At 47.4% G+C, this 21,440-nt stretch overlaps 1 protein-coding gene across 2 annotated transcripts in view; it reads left to right on the plus strand.

Annotated features, from left to right (window-relative positions):
• Positions 1-21,440, plus strand: part of LOC128888935 (homeotic protein ultrabithorax-like) — a 121,282-nt gene that overhangs the window by 22,794 nt on the left and 77,048 nt on the right. The window lies entirely within an intron of this gene.

A 21,440-nucleotide genomic window follows, 5' to 3' on the forward strand; every position in this document is an offset into this window, starting at 1 on the left:
GGACGAGGGCTGAGGTGGCATTATCAGCACGCGCCGACCCTTGTGTGCCCACTAAATCCGCAAAATAATCGCCATAGTACACGTACTTAACCCCTCGGTAACGGAGGCCGCGTCTGACTGTGCCGTTCATGCGAACGGAGATTCAGGTGTTTCAAAAAATTCCTATTACCGCCGGTTGCTTTTCTCTCAACCTTTATTAAAATTTCTATCTTCTCGCTGCGTATGCTTTGAAAGCTTTTGAGAATCTATTTCGTTCACCTGCATCAGCCAACATTATTAGCAGGGGACCTACAATTTGTGGCGGGACCCGAACCACCAATTTCCTCGCAACACACAAGAGTTTTTAGATGGTCTCTGATTCAACCCTCTATACAACTATTTTTTGCGCGATACCGCAAGTGGGATCTAAGATCTTAACCCTCTACAAAGTTGAACGGAATTCTACTCAAATGATGGATAAAGTTTCTACCCCAATGAATTCGTTATTATTTATTCCTTTGTTTCATGTTGCCTAACTTTCCTTCTCGATTACATAAATGTAAACAAAAAATATTACTGGTTTCGATACCTGTTTAGCTAAGATATTAATTAATTCATGAATATACAAGTAACCCAGAAGTGATTTCATCGTCGAAAAATAAAATAAAATATACGTAATAGAGGGTTAAGTATTCAGGAAAACAGTGGATGATTTAGTGCTCTAAAGGTGGACTCACACTATCGACCAAGCTAGCGATTCTTTTAACAGACTTCTCGATGAACTTCCCTACGATAGTTCCAAGCGCACATGCAGAACTTAACATGTCGATCTGATGATCCACGAACAGTATCCCATAACAATCAACGAAGGGAAGACCATCGACGTATGAATGGAGAAGAAGATGCAATTTTTTAATGAAATCCATAAAAAATTCATAAGGCTGAACAAGAGAATTTCGTTACGGTAATGCTATTCAATTTCCACGGTGCTTGGAAAAATAATGTAGCCGGGGGTGTGCGCGATAAGATTAACGAGACCCGGAAGCGCAAACTGCCGATAATTAGTTCGAAAATGGTAAAGCGAACTGGCGCTTCTCGGCGGCGTCTCGTGGATTATACGCTAAAAAAAGGGGGCGAGAGGGAAGACGAAGTTTCAATACTCCGCGGTGTGCAAGTTCCAAGCTTAGTATTAACAGCTCGTTATCTTCGCGTCTGGTTGGTCGATGCCCGGCGTATCTAAAACGTGCATCAAATCAACGCCTCGGATATATAACCATAGGCCGCTCGGGAATGATCGGGATGCGGCGAGTTGAAACGAAACGAAAACGCGCGCGAAAGAGAAGCACCACCGAAGGAGGAGAGTGAAATGCGATACGTTACACCTTCGGTCACAATATTGAGTGCAACTTGGGTCTGTGAGATTTAGGTGACCTTGCCCTCGGTGCTAGGGGTAAGGGGTGGATAAATGGCTGGTAGCTATACTACGCTTCAATGGACTATTGGGGCTCCCTTGAAATTCGTTAAAGCCAATACACGACTTTATTAGCTTGTCATTCTTTTCTGTTTATGAATGTTGAGGTATACGAGCACTTAAAAAAAACGAGAATATTATTCGAGTACATTTACATCGGTATGCGGATTAAATTCATTCTCTGAAGTATCGTGAATTGTATCGAACACGGCGTGTTATTGCTTTCATCTCGGTCAAGAATTATAAACATCGAAGCCTCCTGAATCCCTTCGAACGGACAATGGCTAACATCGGCCTGCTACATTCTTCTGCGGCGGACGCTTCGATAACAATAATTTCTGCGGTTAAATGCGGCTCAAATTGCTACACGATCTTCGGAGTCCATCAGCGTTCGATACACTGCAGCCTCTCGGGGGTGTATTCGCGCTGTTTCGACGTCGCGTGCTCCTGGAATGGGTCGAGACGACCTTAGGCGCGATTCGGCAAAACTGCCTCTTCCCTTTCGGATTGGCCAATCTCTCTCGTTACGAAGTGCAAAGACTGCAGAAATGCGAGGTTCTGCAGTTCGCCTCGAGCGGTTCTCGAGAAACTACGTTGGACAGGCGGGTGTTTTTTCAATTGTTTTTTCCCCTCATTGAGCGTTCGTGATCGCTAGCAATATCGAGAGATGAGACCCACTGAAGCAAGCAGTACGCTGTATTACACACGAGGTCACGTTCTTCGATTCCGAGCCACCGATCGGGTCCGATCGACCGGCCGATTACGGATAATTTAATTCAGTCAGTGATCATTTAATGATTATAGTGCCAGTAGGCAATCAACTGCATTGCTCCATCCGACCGTGTATTCCACTGTTTGAAAAGTCGACGCGCTAGGCGGTTTGTCATTTCCTTTCGCACTTTGGATCCAGCGGGCATTCCGTTCGAATTCCCACCAACTCATCGCTCGGACGGCCGATCTTACGTAGAGCAATTTATGAGAAGGGATCGAGAGCCGGTGGTCGATGATTAAATATTTATGAAGACGAGACGCGTGAGCAATTTTGCTCGTTAGGCCTAGAAAGGCCAAGGAAAATACTTTGTTTCTCTCACACGATAGTCGATCGATGACACAGTTTTGATAACTCGATGTTTGATCGATAACGTGCCAGTTCCATTACTGCCATGTATCTATACATTTCATCATGTTTCGTAAATTAAAAAGCATTCGACGACAGTTTAGAAATATACTCCAACCTTGAGATAGAATTCAAGAATTTATGGGAATCTCGACGATGCTTCCCGTTCGCGCGAGACTTCTGTTTTTCCCGCGCTTAATCGGACCGCGGACAGGTCTTTAAACAAGCTCTAGAAGTTTACCTTGCCGTTTGCGCGTCCAATAGTCGTCGCTTAACGCAATAATTTCGCTGCTTACGCTCGTCGAAAGCGAGTGGTTTCGCGCGTAATTTGCATAGCGCGTAAATATAGCGAGAAGCGTGTTCGGAATTGCATAATTTCTTGTCGGTAGAGGCGCAATTACAGAGGACCTTACAGAGTCCTCTGGTTCTGGGCTCGCGCGAGCATCGATAAGCGAGAGCATCGGAGGTCGGTTGGGTTTGTTAGTCAGACGACGTATAGGGCAACACACGGTTCTATGGTAAAAGGGACTATAGGCAGCGGCGCGGGCATATCAACTCCTCTTGGTCGGGGGCCGTCTCATTACCCGTGCTCGGATGGTACCACGCTGCGAGCTCGCAAACCCCCTATAGTCGGCCCCGCATTATATTCCCGTATTCCAAGTATAGGCTCGCACGGTTTCGATAACCTGAAACGACGGTGTGTGACCGAGCGCAGCCGGAAGGAGCTCGTGCAAAACGTTTCGAGGATCGGTGCCTCGTATCGAGCCTTTTGGCCGACGATTTATTGCCACTGCTCATGACGCTGTTCTTTGTACTCTTAATTGTATTGGTTTTAAAGTATCGACTGCCAGGTTAACCATGTATGGTTTGTCCGATTGATTTTGGAATGGGCTACGTTGGTCGAACTGGATCGTTAAGATCTAGACGACGACATTTGGAACACTGTAAATATAATGGATTCATTCGTGGCGATCGAAATGTTCAGTGATTAAAAATAGAGATTCCTGTTCGCGGTACCTAGATCCCATCAACGGAAACTAGCGCATCGGTCATCCCCGTTTTGTACAAATTGCTTGGAGGACGAATTTCGAAAGTATTCGGATATTCCGGTAGATAATGCTAGCGTTTTTAGGAGCCCATAGGCAAAGCAGCTAAGGTAACGCACCCCGCGGTGGCCTTTGGTTTCTCGAACGAGCGAAGGATGATGCATGGCGATACACGCATATATCCTTCTCGTCCTTTTCCCTTCCGCCCTCGCCCGCCCCCCGTCCGTCTCCTCGATGGCTCGTTTGGTTCGAGTCGCCCTCCTTTTCGCTCTTCTATCCGGCATCGGCGACTCCACCTTTCCACCAGGCTTATAAGATCGGATCTCAACCATCCAAAAATAATAACGATAATAATAATAACAATAAAAGTAAAACGGCGGGGGCAATGCGAAAGAGGAGAAAAAAACATAGAGGGACGATTTCTGTTACGTCGTGGCATTCTTGCAACGAAAACTTGTCGGACCACCCTGAACCGCATGGCTAACGCGGCACCCATGGGGCTTCAACGCTGCTGCCATTCGTCTTTCATCGGCCGCTTAGGTGTTTTGGGGTCCTTTATCCATCTTTTTCTCGATGATCAGTCTCCGTGTACTTTTGGCTCAATCAGAGACGAATAGATTCGTCGCTAAACTTTAAAATTTGTTAACGTGAAGTAATTCTGATGTCCTTTAAGCCTATTTCAGATTAGTCCAGACAGTTTCTCTATCTGTAGCGAATTTTATTCCCTCGAAACACCCTATACTTTTTGCTCCCGCGATGCTCACTCCTGATTTCTTTCTTTCCAAAGATAGGGCGCTTTACATTTCCCCAGGCATTTTTCCTGGCTGCCAACCTTCACCTCGGGCCGGGCTATTATTTTCTTCTTTTTTTTAAATGTTGCACCTCTTATTTTGAATCTTAAACGACCAACGAGAACGAACCCTGGGGTAAGCTTCGCATATTCAAAAGGGGTTTGGACGTCTTCCAGAAGAGTTGGAATTATTCCAATTTCAACGTAAGTTAGGGCATATTTGGTTGACGTAAAGATGTCATCCGTCCAGGTATCCGAACGAGCTTCCGGCGAAATTCAGTGCTATTACATTCCAGTTCGATCGCGATCGCGGCGAAAACCTCTAGATAGCGGAAATGGCGTCCGATTAAAGCTGGTCTCACACTACTCGCCAGTCAATCGTTTTCGTTGAAATGTTTAGACTAACAGTTGCTCGAGTGTGAATCCAGCTTAACGCGCGTCGTTCTTCGACGCAACCAGGTTTCCATGTACGATTCGCATCGAGGTATATTAATTATACGTATGCAGCCAAGTTAATTACGAGCTGTAACACGATGATTGGCATAATTATATTTACGTAATACAGTCGAAACATGTGTCGAAACATGTCAGTGATAAGAATGGATAGAAATACATATACCTTCTTTCTAATTATCTCGATGTACAACCAGTCTCAGTCATGTTCGTTTTATGTTCATAATAACTTGCTTTGGTTTTCTAAATCGAAAAAACTCTTTGCCGTCCGTTGAATGAGCGCCAAGTCTGCATAATATTAACATCCTAATGTTTACTCAGCAATAACCAGAGAGGCTACCGCCTCGTCGAGAGATAAATCACGTGATCGGAATATTTATTACTTCGCGATCATGAGATTTTGCTAATTACCGGTCATCTCGACCGCGTATCACAGTGTCGATCGAACCTTTTGCGAATCTTTTTGTAATTAACGCTACCTATATAGACCGGAGACTGTGGGACGACCAGGGCGCCACACTCTATCATGGCGCCATTGTAAAAGAGCGTTACAAGTCGTAGGACTAAATATTTTTAAACGATTAACATTTAATTAAATCGCTGGTTGCGAAGCGATCCGCGATAGATATCTTTACCGAAGAGAGGACGATGTGCACAAAAATGTGAGATTGCATATCGAAACGCACAGGACGCAAAAGGAAGGAGCGAATCGTGTCGTCAACGCGAACGACGTAACGTTCACGGAAACACCAGTCGAACAATGGGCGAAGGCAGAAGAGGAACACGTACTAGGCGAATCGTGCGTTACAACGATAGTTTGTCCCCCCACGTATTTATCGTTCTAAATCTCGACTCGCTTAATGTGCCCATAAATTCGAGGGCACGGCCCCGGCGTCCCATCAAAAAAGAAAACCGTCCGTCCCCGGTGAAATATTTCGAAGTTGCAGTTCGGTCTCTCGAGCGCCACCTTCACCGCCACCGACGTCGTTCAACGTACGCTATCGAGATAATTCGACGAGGAATTTGCACATTCCTGGAACGGTCACGATATAGCATCGAACTGGCAACGCGTGTACGGACACGTCTTCGTCCAAGGTCCGAGAGATCCGGTTGAAAGGCGGACAGAGAAGCGTGGCAGGCCCTTTGATGTCACGACATATCGGTCGGTCGATCGGCCGACGCACCCTTATAAACAAGGGTTACTCGAAAGAAATCGCAATAATTTATACCCTAAGGGCTCGAGCAGTGGATCGCGTGTCGCCGGGTTACTACCTACCGACCGTACGTACGCTCTCTTCGCGTATGTGTACACACGTGTTCGTGCTGTCACGTGACCCGAGCATTTTCGTTCCACGCGAAGACGAGGTATGCCTTCTGCGTCGCTTTTGAGGAATCAATCGGCTGCGAATATACAAGGCGGCTCTGGAGGAAGTACGCGAGCATTATGCCGTTCGAGTCTCATGCTAATTCTAAGCGGAATGTGTCCCATCGGAAAACCTCTTACTACCTTTGGGTAGGTCTGGATATTCGGTTAATTTTCACAGACTTTATCCATATATTACAACGACGAGGACATTGCGAACTATGCCACTTTTGATCCTCAAATATCGATCGACCTACTAACAACAAAAATAACGATCTCTTACGTGATTCGACACGTTTAGTAAGAACGAGGATAAAAGTTACGATGAAATAAACAGAGTTCGAAGTCGTTTATTACATACCCATTAAGAGCGAGTCGGTAAACTGATGGTTTAGAAAAGAAGGCAGAATATTTATGGGCTATGAAAATCTTATCGCCTCTGGACAAGTGGTTTCCACGCCTGCAGGCGCGTTAATGTAATCTTATTGGAGAGGGCAGCAACCCCTAAATGGTTAACTGAAATCCTCGAGTTTAGGATGTCAAATGGAGATGGTTATCGGCACCAACAAATTCCTACCAAAGTTTCGCCAGGCCGCATTCTCGCGGCTACACGTGTTCCCGTCGAAAGGCACGGAGAAGCTGCGGACCGAGTTTCGCCCGCGTACTTTGCGCGCAAGGCACGGAACGTACTCGCCAGATGGCACGATACAATGAGTGGAGTATTATTTATCGCATTTAAATGAACTCTCGCCATGTAATTGCGGTATGATGCATCCGAATGATTTGCGAGCCGTCTATAGGGCCGCCTTCGACGCGTACCCATTCTCCTCATCCTCCTCCTCATTCTACTCGTCCGTTCTTCTCCACCTTCTCCACCGTGTGCGGCGAGAAGTGATTCCAGGTACACCCGGGGTACACGTGTCTTCTTTTTCTTGGACGCCTAACGTTCCCGTAATGGCAAGTTATTACCTACGATGTCGTCGAATGGCCGCGGTGCGTTCGTTGTTTACCCTCGGGTCAGCGGCGTCGATTCCCGACGAAATGCCGTTAATCGATCTCGGGATTAATGGGACCGATAGCCACTCCCGCCGGTCGAATCCCCGCACAGGTGTAAACTTTTACGAGCAACTGAAAAATGTCTCTGTTTCGTAAATCACTTTAATTGTCGCGCCCAGAGAATTCCGTCCTCGAGCGCCAAGAACTGCTGGTTGTGTAACGTTTTCTGCACAACACGCGAAAGGGCAAGAGATCATTCAAATATTATTATTACTCATTAGTATTGAATTCGTTGTGGCAAGTAGTCCTCAAGTTGTTGCGTGTAAATTGTCATCGTTACGGAGTGAAAATTAAATTTGAAAGCGATCACGTGTCGCATTATAGAAACGGTATTAATGTCCGGAGATGTTTTATTCATCTGAAATATGTAGATACACTACAGAAAAGCGAACAAGTTTGAGGAAACTATACATTCGAACCAAGAGCCAAAAACGTACTAGACCGTACTTAATAGGATGAAAATCGATCCAATACGTATGATTAACCGAGAAAAACATGGCATTACGATGGCTACAATTATTTTTTTCGTAACTTCATTAATGATGTATTTCCGACGGGAGACGCGGTAAAATCTGTGCAACAATGTACGTAATACTATTAATTAAAGTCAGCTTGAACTTCGAACAGCAGTAATCGACAGCCCAAGCGAAAGAATGGGAGCAAAAATCAACGGAGCAATAAATTGATAGCGATCTCGCTTCTGGATCAACGGCCTTTTGGCCTCACAGTCTCGAGCGTTACGGGCATCGTGAAACGCGCCCGGCACACATTCTAACGGGGGCGCGAATGTTTTTAAATCTCCCCGGAGCCCGCGCGAGCGATTTATCGTCGCGGCCGGTCCCTTCGGAACGAGCGTGGCTGGTCGCGGCCGCGTACGTTAATTGCGTGACAGAAAGCGCCGGGAGAAGCGAAGAGGAAACCGTTGAAATGATTCGTGAGCTTGATATTCCATGAAATCTGCGGAAGGTCAAGGCCTGGCGAGCAGAAGATCGCTGACCCTCGGTTGCCTTCAACCTGGCCAACGTCACGAAATCGTTCCTTCTTAACTTTCTCGCGATCTCGAGGAGTCTTCCAATCCGTTTGTTTCTTGGAACAGTTGCTTGCGAAGCCAAACTTCTGGACTCGAAGACTGCACGCTACTGGACGCGCGAGAAGCTCGAGTAAGCTAAGCGAGCTCGAGGCATCGTTCAACAGAATCAAGGGTTAACGCGGTCGCGATTAGATACACGCGACACTTGCTCTAAGCGACGACAATCGATCGTACCCGCTGACGCCAGAGGAAAACAAACGCGGGAACCAGTATCGGCGAAGACGCGCGGCGTCTCGAGAGGCGGGGAGAAAATGAAATCGGCAAAGGTATTATCCGAACCGGTAGTTAAACTTGAGTAAGGTCAGGAACGAGGACGAGGACCTTGGATCGTCGATCGAGAATAGTCTGCTAGAATTTCGATTCAGCCTTGAAGGTCGGTTCGCCGACGAAAGCGAAGACGCCCGGCAGCGGCGAATGGATCGCTTGGTCCGTGGAGGCCCGCGATACGATGAAATCGAGAGGGCCAGAGCTGAAGTGACCGCGAAGGAGCGTTTGAAAAAGGAGATCGATGGAGGGGCGGACGACGGGGCCCCGAAGAAGAAACGGTGCGCCGAGGGTGGACGAGAGAGCGTGAATGTGGCTGGATAGAGGAGAGAATTAGTGTTGTGGGTATGGAGTTCGGTATGCGTGAGAGCTCTGCCCGAGTGGATAGCCGGCGTCACGCCACGCGGGCCCACGAAAAGTTATGGTTACTGCCGCCGGTGAACAGGGAAGGGCGGCCAACTAAAAATAATATTACATTTTACGGACAGCCTAATTTCGTCGCAAGGTGGTGGGCCCCCGCCGCAGCGAGAGGAGCAGTTTGTTATCGGCCAGCCGCTTTCACGAGCTTCGAAACACCCGCAACAGCAACCGTTATGCGACCTCGTCAACCTGGTGTAATCAACGACCGGAAGACATTCGACGAATCTTCGCGATTTTCCACGCTTGCTTCGTTAAAGAGGACGAGTATCGCGACGATCGCCCCGGCGAGGAGCAAAGGCCAATCCTCGTCTCCTGGTCTTTCCATCTCCTTCCCCTGTCTTTTCTTAGACCTTAAAGACTTTCAGGGGGACGTTTATTTCGTTAGGGATCGCGATACGGTTTCGTTTATCGAGATCCCGCGCGCTAATCGTGCAACCTTTATCGCAAACGACTTTTAAAGGGCAAGTTGTTCCGAGCATTCGAGACTTAGTCTCTGAGAGCTCGTCATATCATTGGGTTGTACCACCTACATCATCTCATATAATTCCAGAGGGTGACTTTTTCCCCTATAGTATATTACACACTAAACACGTCAACTAGAATTTATTAAACACCGCTATACAATACTGTAGTCGCTCGAATACCTTCCTCACACCATATTTTAAGAAAACTAAAGTGTCCTGCGACTACAAATCTAGTAGCAAAGAAGTCTAACCGTACCCGAGAAATGAACGGCACGTGGCTACTGGTTGTCAGCCGTGAAGGGCTCTCGAACGTTGCAAGAGGATCTCGGGTGTGGCATAAAGACGCGAACGCCATCGCTGCGACGCTTCGCGCACTGCTGGAACAGCGAACGTTCCGACGCGCGCGGTCGGTAATGTCGCTCTCGTCGATAACTTCACGCCAGGAACAAAGACCGAAGAGAAACGAAAGGTTGCGATGCACGATGGCTGCGTGGACCGTGTAAACAATCGGAGATCGCTTAATTTTCTTTTTTGCGCGTTGTCCGGCCGGAAGATTTAATGAACCTGGTGTAAAATGCGCGCGAATTCACGGGATCGTTATACGATGCCTTTGACATGCTTTTTGTTGCGGTGGAATTGCTCGACGCGTGAATGCTTTATTTAATTACGCGTTTATAAAACAGAGGAAAAATCTAGAGGTGCTTTTTTTGAAAATAATTCTTGCAAAAGACACAGTTTTAAAATGCTTTTGGATTCTGAAAGTCGTTAACAATAAATACTTGAAAATTGTTCAGTTTATTGGCGTTTGTGCTTTTCTTTTTTTATTTTGATTAGGCTTAGGATTCATTCGAGAATGTAACACTTTTTGACAGATTTCTCATATTTTTTGATTATTGATTTTACCGCCGGCGTGTTGTACCATTAGTGACGGACCTGTCCCATAAAATAAATAAATAAAACCGTAATTCAACCGAAACTGTACACCTTCAGAATGATATTTTTTTTATGCGAAGTTTTTTTTTTTTAACGACGATGTTAAAAATCAATACAGTTGCGCTTACGCTCGACCAGCATTCAGTTTAATGGATTTCACTCCAAACTTGTAAAATATTGACACTGCAATGCAAAGTTATTCACGCGCAGTGACAGCTATTTAGAATCACTGCAAGCTGAACCTCAAATATGATTTTTGTCTCCACGGTTAACCTCGAAAAACCTGTTTCGTGTTTCACACGTTGTCGTTTACAAGTTCCGAAACAACCAGTCGTCGAGAGCAAGATGCTAGGCGAGGTATGCAACGGAGCAGATGCAGCAGCACCGGCTAGAAGAAAGTAGGGATCGGCCTTTCGGGCCATTATGGTCGTCGGATAAACGGGTCGTCGCGGCGAGTGGCAGAGAAATTTGGGACAGGGGCAGGTCCTTCGTTCGTGGGAAACACCCTTGCGGCCATAGTTGAAGGCAGTATGGCTCCGCGGGCGCGCGTACAGGCTGGCATAGGGCCCCCGAAAAAGATGATATCCGCCGGTAGGACGATCAAAATGTACCGCGCGCACGGCACGGAAAGGAACCGTTGGAATTCGAGAGGTGAGAGAGGAGAGGTAGTCGCGCCTTGCCACGCGAGGAATCGACATGGCGCTTCGTTAGGTGGCTTGTTTCGCCTCGACAACGAGATTTATACCCGTACATGTTAAGTGGTGGTGATCGACTATCGCGCGAGCGTTCCATTAGCAAGGTTCAACGGTCGTCATGCGACTCTCCAAGACGATTACCGGTCACGTTCGTTACGGGCATCGGTGACATCGTCTTCGTCGTCTCTCCGGTCCACTTTTGAGGTTCATTCGATCGCAAGCGAATGAGTGTCCAGGTTAGTTTAATCAAATTTCGATCATTCAACCCCGAGGAACAGATTACTCTCCTCGAAGAACCAAAATTAATAACTCGATACTCGTCGCCTGAGTATCGCCATCAGATTTGTTACGTTCAACGATCATCTTTTAACGCGTACACGTGGAAATACAGGAGGAATTAATAACACGGTGAACTCGCGTGGAAAAGCAGAAACAATGATTGGTATGCAAAAAGCAATTGATAGCAGTAGCGTTATCAAAGGTTAATTGAGATGATCACTCGCTTGGGAGGTCCGTTATCTAGTCCCACTGCCCACCTTCGTTTGCTTTACGAACACGCTAACTAACTAACCGCCATTTACATTGCTAATTGCACGGCCATGTGAGTGTAATGGTACCTAACGTGGACAATGCTTCAAGGGAATTAAACCCTCCCTTTAGATGCACGAACGAGCCAACGAACGAGCGAGCTTCGCGTATCCCAGGCCGAAAGAACAGTGTCCGCCATGTGATAGACCGAGAGTGGGCCGTGTGTGTATTTTTAAGAGGCCGTTGACGAACGGACTTCGCGCAGACAGAGAGGAGACGCTACAACGGGCATCCTAAATTCGGCGCGTGCAGAATCGCGGGTTCTGCACTCTGCACTCCCGTTTAATCGTAACACAATCTGCTGGGGACGCGACACTATCGGAAATAGCGTGGCTTTATTTTTAAGATCGCCGTTCGATATTCCCGGAACTTTCGATACGTATCGTTCAGCTGCTGTGTCGTTCTCTCTCCTTCTCTCTTGACACGCCATTGCGATTCCATCGAACGAAAGAGTAAAAGGTTTCGCGGGTCCAGAAATGGACGAGATAGCTTCGGTGAGATTCGTGTGTCAATTGGAATTGGAATTGCGTTAATCTTGATCTAGGACTATTGATCGCTAACCGCTGAGTCTAGTTGGTCAGCTGAACACCGAAAACAGCGAGGGTAGAGGACGATACGGATGACGTTTCAGGGATAGATAATGCCTCCCTTTCGATTTTCCTCGAACTACAGGCACAGCAAGTTGTCCTAATGCTCTTTCAAACGGCCCCACGACTCAGGCTCGAAAGGGATGGTAACCGTTTCTTCGGTTCACCCTTTGCGAAGACAGATCGCCGACGAAATTGAACAATTAAGGTGAACGTACTTTTTTGGGAGCCGTCAAACATATTTCCGCTTAATTTACTCGCGCTGGCACGCGAAACAATGTGACCATTTGGTAGGATAATTACGGAGGGACCCCGACGTTCCTAAGGAAAGGGTGTGTATCTAGCTTCACGGTAATCCGTGAGAGGAACAGTTGCGTCTTGGCCGCGTGGAGAGAGAAGGTCTTCAGAATTTACGATATATAAATATCCCGGGCGTCCCTAACTTTTGGATATCCTTCCGGTGGCAGGGGGTTAAAAATACGGATAGAGAGAATGCCCGCGACGCTTCCCTTCGCATTCGGAATAAGTAACGGCGCACGGGGAACGTACGTGTGAAGTACGTAGAAAATAGACAAAACATCGTCTATAAATACGTGCCACGAGGATAGATACAGCCCGTGCAACGTTGCATACGCCGATGAAATTCAGCAGACGTGCGTTAAATTGCAGGCCGATTCAAAAATACATCGATAAATTTCGGAGCCGGATTACCCTTCGAGGGAGCAAGGGTAAGGTGCTAGTAAACACGTGTTCACGTGTAAGACCTGGAAGGAGATGACGACGATTGGATAGAAAGTCGCGGAACGCGCGTAAGATAACTCCATGGCGATTGAATTGCAACCGCTGGAAAATTCGAACACAGGACGTAGGACATAGGACTGTTGTTCGGTGAGACACGTGCCGCAAGAATGAAGCACACTTTCGGATAGTTTGGATCTCAGGTAGACAGGTAGACTACAGCAATGTATGCTATTATAAGACAACAGCCATTTCTGAATATTAGGCTTCGGGAGAAAGAATTCGTCGACTCCCCAGATAACTCAATTAGGATAGCAGTTGCCGACACAGAAAATATGTAGGCCCGAAACCTTTTTCACTCAAGGCTATATATCGATTTACCTCGATCGTGATCGAAAGCGGACGCACATGTATTTCAAGAACATGTTCTATATCGTAGCATATACCAATCGATGGATTAAATATTATTACCTCGGTATCGATATCAATCAAATCGGTATGTCTGGTTTTTCTCAGTTTTTATCGTGACCGTTTCCAATCGCTGATAGTTACCCTTGCGTTAGCCTAGGGCGATAATCAAACTTGGCGAAGCGTTTCAATTTCGTGCGCGCCGGTCGAATAAGTTTCCACTGTAAGTGAAATAACACCGCCATTTGATAGCTGAGGCATAATGATCTCGAGGTGGACGACGGCATGCCGAAGAAAAGGGTAGCGCGCCACTATATCCTAGGGTAAGCAAGAAGACGCCTACAGTTTACGATGACGCGTAAATATCCCAAGCGTCCCCAACTTTTACGAACCCTTTCCTAGTCGGTATACGGTAGGCAAGGGTTTCGAGGGGTTGGGTATAGGAGTTTGCGGTGACTGGGCAAGGCCCTTTATACACTCCTACCGCGAGTCTAACGCTCGCCACTTACTCGGGTATATCTCGGTGGCGGTGGATGCGAGCTTTAACTCTTCCACTGCTTGCGCCCGGCAAAGAAAACATAGTGCAAGGAAACTTCGTACTGTCGCGGAGCTTTTTCTTTCCGTTGCTTCCCTCTCTTTTTTACTTCCCTGCCTCGACAGCGCGCTGTATTATGCGCGGGTTTCTTTTGCCCTGCGGACGACGATACCGTGGCCGACCTGTTATTCTTCTTTAAACAAGTTCGGTCGTTCGTCGCTGAGTAACGGTCGCAAAAAATTTTGAATCTTAACGGCGTTATCAAAGTTGTTAACGATCCGTAGATTGGATCGTTCTATTCATAACGCGGTAATCGTATTCCAAATCGTCAGCGACGTCTCGTGACTGTCGCATTTTGTTGTTGGTATTCGCGACCAAGCTGTCTTCGCCACTTTTTACGTTTCTTCGTCTCGAGCGAACGACAGGTGCGAAGAGAAAACCTCCATCGTTCCATCGCGTCTCTTCGAACGATTTGCTCCAAGTTCTACCAACCCGTGTCTCGTACATTGATAATTGGCGGTACCTTTTTAGAGAGTCGCACGGTTGAATGCGGAATCGACGAGTCGTCGAGTGTTCCTTCGCTTGTTTCTCGTTGTTTCCCGTTCAGCGATGGAATCTCCGGCCCGCAGTTTCGGGATCCACGTAGAAAGCGGATCGACGCGGCGTTCGTTCGAGGCGGAATACAATGGCGGAATATCTTCCGGCACGCGGTGTCATTGGAACTTTTCCTTTGGCCTGTGATTTACAGCGCGTTTATTTGTGGGCCATTTCACCGCCGGACAAGTTATCTCGCGGTCGTTACAGGAGAGAGAATAACTACTACGCCGGGGCTCCGGATACATTTTTGCCTAGACCCGGTGGAAGTTTCAGCCATTCGGCTGTAGACTTTGCTTCGCTCCGCTCGCGCTCGATATACGAGTCTCGCGGCGAAAGAAACGTCTAGCGGTCGATCCATTGGTGGGTGAGTCGGAATGGAGACGGGAAGCTGAACGACTCTTTGCGATATGTACCGAGTTGGGTTGTACCTAGGCTATGTAGTCCAAAGTAAACTGACTTTTATATACCGAAGCCGTGTAGCGCACGCATAACACACTCGATTCGAGCGTTATTATGTCGAATGCCGTTTTCAGCAGTTTCTCCAGACAATGTATACGGTCCCCGGATGCCAGTGAATGTATATACGGGACGTTCAGCGACATCCGAGTGCCGTGCCAAAATTATATTGACTCCGAACGCACTCAGCGTCGTCGGAGGCTTTTATATCTCACGCATTTCCCGTTTGCCGGACTTATTGTCTCTTCCGTGTGTGTCGGTGCCTTCTTTCTGCGTGCTCGGTGAGGAGGAAACTTTAGTAGCGTGCCCAGAAGCCATTCTGGACTATTAGGTTTAGGGAGACGGAATTTGTTAGAAGCTTGAATAGCTCAGTTGCTAGCGTGGTTGACGCAGAATGGAATGATTCGTGTTCGAATACATAAATATCAGAATATAAGGGTGAACGAGGCATGTATACCTGCGTGATATTTACGAGGTGGTCATTTTGTTTTATTTCGCTAACATTGGAAAGCGGTGATCCAGAGTCTCAATTTCGTAAAGTAGAAGGAAAGCTCCACCCAAATAAATGACTAAATACAGTGCCGAGAATGGAGATAGATTTCGAAACTCGTATTTCCTTCTGGTAGAGTGAAATTACTTCTTTATTATTGCATCGTATTCCGTGACATAAAAACCCATTCGAACTCACGTTCACCCGCGGCAGTGTGTTGCGCAAACATAAACGCTCCGAGACGTGACCGCGCGGTAAACAGACTGGCACGCGCTGCACGTGCAACGTCAATTCCTATATTCCTCGTTGCGAGTGCGCTTCTGACCTACACCTGAAATTATAATTAGAGATTTGCTATACGAAACTGATCCTCGTGTCCCAAACGGTCAGCCGATCTCTAAACACTTGTCCTTTCGCATTCGTCGCCAGAACGGTTTATCTTCTCGTAAAATGTTCCTCGTCCACGCTTGCACGCAGTGTTGCGCCTTACATTTTAATCGACCTCGAAGTTTTACTTCCCTCGAACATCGAAAGGGATCGTTCGTTAATGCCCAATTATCGTCATCGGTAACGAGCAGCGGAATCGACATCGTTCTCGAGTCATTTAAATGCGCATCGAGTAGGAATTTATTAGCCTATTTGGAAACACCGTGATAAAAGACAGAGGGTGGTACACTCGAGACGAAGAAGAGGAGGGTGGTATGTAAGGATATTTCAGAGAAGGGATCGGATATAAGGAATGGCGCGAGGGTAGCGGTATCACGGGAGCTGAAGCACCAGCAGCCAACCCCTTATAAGGGGTAGGAAGCAATTATAACACTAAATTAAGGGCGAGGAAAATTTGGTAATTAGAGGGATTCAAAAGGGATAAAGTTGCAGGATGGTCGTTTTTCCTGCACCAGATTCTTCGGGGGTTACCGGGCATTAGGTTCCCGAGGCAGTTAAAAGAGAAACTTTCCGAAACGGAGATATCCCGATTGTCGCAAGATGCCGCGATAACGATTGCAAAAGTTAGCGCGATTTTTTCCCGAAACTTCTTCGTCGTATCCCATGATTAATTCATACTAAACACACCCACAAATCTCAAACTTCTCGAGTCGTTCGGACCCTAATAGGTGTTCAAGATACATTATCTTTCCTTGCTGTATTTCTTCGGCATATAGACCGAGGCGTGTAACATGGAATTCGCGATTTTTCGATATCGTCATCGGACGAACAATTGCGGGAAACAGAAGCCGCGGATGGGTTAAATTTCATATTCTTGGATCATTGTGATCAGCGAAACGTACGGCGAGCGGTCCCAAGCCGCAGAAACGGGATGATGCTTTACGGGCTGACGCGGCGCTGTCCGTCACGATGGGCGCCGCAGCGTGGTTCACGGAACCCTGCCCGAACCCCCTAGGCATTGCGAATATATATCTCTGTTTGGATTACACTGGACTACCAATAGGGTAAACACAAGCACACCCACCCGTGGAACGTTTGGAAATCGAGGAAGAGAGAGACGATGAACAACGTGAGAGGAACGGAGAGGATGAGATAGAGGAATGTACAGGATGGAAGGAAACAGCGATAGGTGGTAGAAATGGCGGTGCGAGAGGCCAGGGGGTCGGTTGAACCACGACGAGGGGGTGGCTAGGGAGGTCGACGCGTGCGGGCATTGCGATCCGTCAGAGCGGGTAAACCGAAAACATAAATTTAATAGGTTTCACCCCCTTCTTCGAGCTTTATGGCGCCACCGAATTTCCCATTAAATAAACAAGCGCCATGTTCATTACGGGGCACCGGATCTCGACCGATCGTGCTGTATATGCGTTGCCGGCTATCGTAGATTATGTTACGTAGATGCATCCAGGGCTTAGACCGCAGCTTGCGGTTTCCGGATACGTATGGGTCTGCCGTGGATGTGCGAGAGCTACGATGCTGGCCTTCGGAATTGAACGTAAGGGAACGAAGATTACTTGGCCGCTTTTGTGTCGAACGATCGCGTTCGTGTAACCCGGTTGCGAAATATATTCCGTATCGTCCTCTTCCTGGTGAACGTTATCGAAACTATCGCGTCCACCCCCCTTGGAGTTTTTGTACCCGATTTTTACTCGATTTTTCCCGCACTTGTATTTCGAGGATCGGGATAAAACGTTGCTCGACGCGGTGGATTCGCGAATTATGCGGCAAGATTTCATCGGGTGTAGCCTCGGGATTTGGTTTGGGCCGATGTAACGCTCGAAAACAGCGCCGCGCCGGCTCCAAATGGGATCGTTCGAATTTGGAAACGCGGGCAAACGAAAACGCTCGACGCGATTTCCGGATTTCCCGTTGTTGTCATTTTTTTTCGTCGCCACCCTCCGCGTAATCTCTTTTTTCACGATGGTCTCTATCGGAAACACATAGTCATCGCGCGTACGGACGGGTACGCGAAACATTGTAACTCCTGCTTGCTGATAATTAGCGCATCCATCAGCCGCAGCAAGCCGCCAGCTAATGCCGATCGTACGTTATCGTTATCACGGTCTCCCCATTTTGTCCTACCGCCGTTGGCCCCCCTGCCCGTCCGCCTCCCCGTTGGTCCAACGTCCACCACGGACCCGTCTATATTTGTACATACGTGGTCCGTGCTCGACCCACAACCAGCGCGACGTACCATCACCAACGCCGACCAGCGAATCCCCTGGCCACCCTCGCCCGCCTTGTCCACCCTATATCGGCAGCCAACGCATGAGCTGTCGATACGACCAATAATCTAATAACCAGTCACCGGCAATGTGTCGTAAGTCACTGGGTCTGCAGATTTTCGCCGACGCCGGTCACTCCGCCGGGAACCAATAACGCGTCCCCCCTTGAATTATCAATTCATCGGTCTAGAGGCTGCGATCGACGAAAGAACGAACGGCCTTCGGCTAGGAATATGAGATTTCGTCCCTGATTTACAACCGCGCCGGCTTCGCTCGAGATCCGGAAGCTGCGGGTACTCGTGTCGCCGACATGGCGAAGAAAATTTTAAATCGACGATGGGTCAGGTTACTTCGAAAAAAAAATGCCAAGTTGACCCGAGAGATGGTCTTCTTCGTGTCTTCGAAGAATGTTAGAGGGTAAAGTGAGCCATCATCCTTCCAACAGATGGACCGTGAATCCGATCTCCGTCTCGGACTTTTGCGGTTCTACCGATCTTCCGATACATTGTATCGCGTCCAGGTAAAAAGAGGGCGCCCTCGTTGTTTTTTTTTTTTCTTCTAAACGTCGGTAGACTCGATCGAATTACAGGGGAATTACTGGATCGTGATAGCGCCGCGTCGTTGTCGGTGCATGCGCGCATCTCACGGCCGCGGGCCGCCAAATGATCCAGAACACCGGTGGGAATTGGTTCAGCATCGAAGGGGTTAGGAGGGAGGACCAGGGTGGCGGAGGCATCGTTATAACTAACCGGGCTGATCTACGACCTGTTTAGTAGTTCTATATCAGCGCTGCACCATGCTTCGGTACACGCAATCGAATTGCCTCCTCTGCCGATAATATCTGACTTAAGTAGGTAACCATCGCGCGTTTGGCCGCGCGCGGGCAGCCCTCGCTCACCATAGACGCATAAATAGAGGTAGCGGCCGTGCACGTGCGCAAATAACTAGAATATGGATGACAGAGAGCGGCCCGGGAGGAAAGAAGTTGTTCGTAGATGCTAGATTACACCGGCCAGTACGTTTGTAGCCCGCGATACGTGTAAACGGCTCTGTCTGGTTAATGCGCCGGCTAACCCTCTCCTCCTGCTTCCCCTTTCATATGGTTGCATTATACTTTCAATAGGTTGCTTTACGATCGTGACTAACTAAACTGGTTACACGATAAACGAGTTAATGATCGATGCAACTGAAACACCGTAATTCGAGGCACCCGGGGCTGAAATTGATTATACTATTCTGTTATTGCGGTGAGTTACAAGCGGCGCGGCGCGCGCATAATTGCCGCGTCCTGGAACCGAGTCGTTCGACAATTGAAATTTCCCATTTCGAGCAATTAAGTTAATCCTTTTCGCTGATGATCGCGCGCATTAACCGTGCCCGTTGCGATTTACGATCTATCAATCGATATTCTAGACCGCTCGCAGACGCCCCATTAGACCTTGTCTTCGAGTTATGGTCATTCTCGCGTTCCAGCGATACTTCTGGCAAGCTTCGCCGATCCAACTGGTTTCGTTCGACGTCCACAACCAGAGTACGATGTCTCGCGAGCAAACTGCTATTTTACAAACGTTACTTTATAGGTGTCTATGAATCATGTCAATTATTCGATTCGGTTCTCGGCGAACGTTGTACGTCGCGAATGAATAAAGAGGCATCGTTACGACTCGGCTTCGTCGGAGATCGTGGGTATTTGTTTCTTTTCGTTATGATAATCTAGTCGTGTTAATTGCCGACCACAGTTTCTAATTAACGTAACCGAATAAAAAAAAATTGGTATTGAAATTGAGAGAAAAAATTCTATTGGTAATGAATTATTCATAACACGAACGAATGGCGGATAGAAGTCAACCGCAGAAGCAACACAAGTGGTGTATCGATTAGACTAAGTGCGGTTAGTCGTTACAGAACGATAAAAAACTATAGCGCATAAACAAAAGGAAATCATCGATTAGAGTAAAACTACTGGGAAGAATATGGAGTCACTTAAATGTTAATCAACAGAGATATCGGCTATTATCAAGTATCGCCTGAGGAATACTCCGATAAAAACCGGTATTTATGATTGATAATACATGGCATAAGCGCCAATATTCACTTAATTACAAATAAGTAGATTTATGAATCTTGGATAATACCCCTGGGAAAAAACGTGTACAGTATCAATAATATTCAGTTACGTATAATTGGCTATTCTTTAGGTCTTGCAGTTGATCTTAGGTTCTAATTACGTGGTGTTGGGTATTTGGGTTCCGATGTAGGTTTTCGCATACCGATTCCACCGATACGTCAAACATGCGAGACTCGGAATTTATCTGAAATACTTCCGAGATTCGACGCGAGTGAATTTGTACCGGCGGGCGTCATTTTCACTTCACGGCAGATCGAATGTATAATGAGGCAAGGAGATTAAACACCCACCGTCGTTGAAATACGGGAAACGCATTTGTCGATGTCTAATAGAATATTAACGAACACAATCCGGGGCGTACGATGCCTCTGTGCGCGTACAAAATGCATTCAGTAGCTAATCGATCGACGTTTCATCACGCGCGCGGAATTGCCAGCGAAATGAAAAACAAGAGCGGTAGGGGTAGGGGCAAACGAACGATAGACGAAGCAGGGGTGCGAAGAGGCACCGGGGATCGTTAATTGTTTAATCCTGTCCGATTGGCGTGGATATTTTTAAATATAAATCCGCGATCTAGAAATTGAACTATCCGATAGAAAATTGTGTTGTCCGATGGCCGAAATATCGCCGACCCCGCCGAATGACTGAGCACGATTTATGGCTTCATTTATGACGGGCAAGCCGAGTTATTCTCATTGGCTCGGTTTTAAAATGTTTCGATCGATCGCGCCCCCGGCATTATACGCGCCCGGGAGCTGCTTGAAGCATTTTTACGATTTATGACGTGTAGCCCACACGATAAATCATTTTTCGACGTATAATTCAAAAATCGACTGTACGCTCCATTTCCTCTTCATCGCTTCCGTTTATTTTATCTCGATCTCCGCTCGTAGTTGACAAGATTTTTACACATGCGCACAGCGCTGTGACGTTCTTCCCGTAAATTCTTCAGAACCATACTCCCATCACCAAGTTATCCCCGTTACAGTTCTCGAAACTGTTTTCTACGATACAAGATTTCCTGATTTCCTGTTTATGAAACTAAACGAACGATTTCCCAGACCCTCGGAGTCCTCGAATGCCCGATCCCCGACGAGAGC

The sequence above is a fragment of the Hylaeus anthracinus genome, unplaced genomic scaffold (genome assembly GCF_026225885.1).
Source record: "Hylaeus anthracinus isolate JK02 unplaced genomic scaffold, UHH_iyHylAnth1.0_haploid 11994, whole genome shotgun sequence".
Taxonomy (NCBI): domain Eukaryota; kingdom Metazoa; phylum Arthropoda; class Insecta; order Hymenoptera; family Colletidae; genus Hylaeus; species Hylaeus anthracinus.